Source organism: Hesperophylax consimilis, chromosome 27 (assembly GCF_061612785.1).
Source record: "Hesperophylax consimilis isolate HC1 chromosome 27, BYU_Hcon_1.0, whole genome shotgun sequence".
Lineage (NCBI taxonomy): Eukaryota > Metazoa > Arthropoda > Insecta > Trichoptera > Limnephilidae > Hesperophylax > Hesperophylax consimilis.
The window spans coordinates 26,967,995-26,970,062 of NC_142862.1; the positions used below are offsets into that span (position 1 = coordinate 26,967,995).

At 39.3% G+C, this 2,068-nt stretch overlaps 1 protein-coding gene across 1 annotated transcript in view; it reads right to left on the reverse strand.

Moving 5' to 3' along the window:
- foi (solute carrier family 39 fear-of-intimacy) overlaps window positions 1–983 on the reverse strand; it is a 90,703-nt gene extending 89,720 nt beyond the window's left edge. The window contains exon 1 of the mRNA XM_089648402.1: window positions 629–983. The gene's annotated coding sequence lies outside the window, so the exon portion shown is untranslated. The remainder of the gene's footprint in view (window positions 1–628) is intronic.
- Window positions 984–2,068: the final 1,085 nt, after the last annotated feature.

The window sequence follows — 2,068 nt, forward strand, 5'->3', positions numbered from 1 at the left end:
AATAAACGGCGAAATGCAAAAATAAAAACGCATCCGACACCGGAGCGAGGAACGATAAAAATATACCGGTACTTCCACAACGATGTTTTCCTTTCGGTAAACATTAATATAATAAACACGAAACCTACACATTAACACACCATTAAATACATAATATAATACCAAACACATCATTAAATAATACAACAATGTATTTATAATCGGATATATTATTATAACATAACTTTAGCATCTCCAAATTTGTGCAATAGGTCTTGCGTTCTTGATATTTGTGAGAAAATTAATGAACTTCAAAGGGTTATTTACAATTTACAAACTTACAACAGGTTTTAAGGTTATGCGATACATTATTTATGTTAAGGCACTGTAATATTGCTATTTCAGTAACAGGAAACGATAATATTCAACATTGACAGATGTAATATAATTATTATACTTGTGTCGATGTCAATAATGTCGCTTCACAACAGCGAAACAGTATATCCAAATAACTGGAGACGCGGTAAACGATTCCATTCATCTAAATATGATGCACACCTAAATGAAAGAAGAAAAAGCGGAACGCCAAATAAAGACATAGTTGTCACGGGATATGTATCAAAATAATTATTGAAAACTACTGACTAACCTGAGTTCTTTTGGCTATGGCCGCGTCGGATTCAGGATTCAAGACGCACGTTTTTTTATGTTGTTTTCGCGACACTTGATTGAAAATCGATGGTTTCGCTCGGGCCGTGTTTTTCCAGTGAGGACACGACAGTACGACACACGACGCTGAACGACGCTACGGCGACACGATTCCACACAATATACAATGTCATAAATTAGGACAAATAATAAGCGCAGACGAGATCTACCGGCGGAGGAGATAAATTCTTTAACGAATGCAGGTTGCAAGGTTGCAACGTCAGCCGCTAGGAGGAGTTGTTTAGCAGAAACACATTGGGCTCTGCCACACGTACACTTCGGAACGGAGGTACAACGCGCCACTTCAGGCCGCCCGCGCCGCGCAGAAAAGTAAAGTCCGAAAGTAAGATAACGGTTTACAGCGCAGTTCACTGTGAAACTTTTCTGCGCGGCGGTCTGGAGCGGCGATTGGTGCCGCCGATCCGAATGTACGTGTGGCGAAACTTATTGCTTCTGTAGTTGCCAGGGTTGAAAAATTTGCTGCAGAAATTCGGTGTGCTGAAAATAAAAATGAACCCAAAAAATAATAAAATGGTATGCTAGTCCAGACAGAGGTTGTACGCATGTCATCGAGGGTCATCCTAAAAGCCGTGAATAAAAACTTCCTTTTCACACTTTTTGAATGAAAACGAAAAAGACAAGGAATGTAGATACGAGAGATGGAAAGGAGATTACTAAATATATTGAAAGAAAGGTTAATGCTAACTGAACGCGGTTGATGCTAATAAAAAATTGTCCAAAGAACCGAAACCGAACAGTCCACAATAGAACGCTGGTACCTACCCTGATAAGTATGAGCAATGGCAAAGGCATGGAACTGGCAGACGATGGACGAAATTAGTCGGAATGTTGTAAAAATGGGATCCCTGAGGCGTGTGTGGAACTATCTATGACCGCGTGAGAAATGTAGAGATTTACAAAAAATGCAAGGCTGATGTAAGCGTAATGAGAAAGATTAAGAAAGGGTCACTTAGATAGTTTGGTCAAGTAGAGGGAATGAACGAAGAACAAAGTATAATGAGAATACGCGACGCGAATGTGTATGGTGGAAGAACTCGGGAAGCTCGAGAAAGACATGGCACGATCAAGTGAACCAGATGCTTGAGTCGGGCAATGTGAAGAGTCCCTTGAAGAAATTACTCTCTCGATTGTCTACTATGTCAACAGTCCATTCTTTCGACTGGGAGCACAAGCACATAGCTTCTTAAATTTGTTTTTGTTTGTGTTTAGAAATATGTAGCGGAAAATTCAGTACGCCATTCTCACTGAAAAAAAATCGTTGATTGAAAAAATTAATCGTTTTTGGGTTTTGGGACTTTTTAATTTTCTATTTAGATCGTACCATCAACAAGCCTTATTTAGTCTATTTCCACTTGTCAAA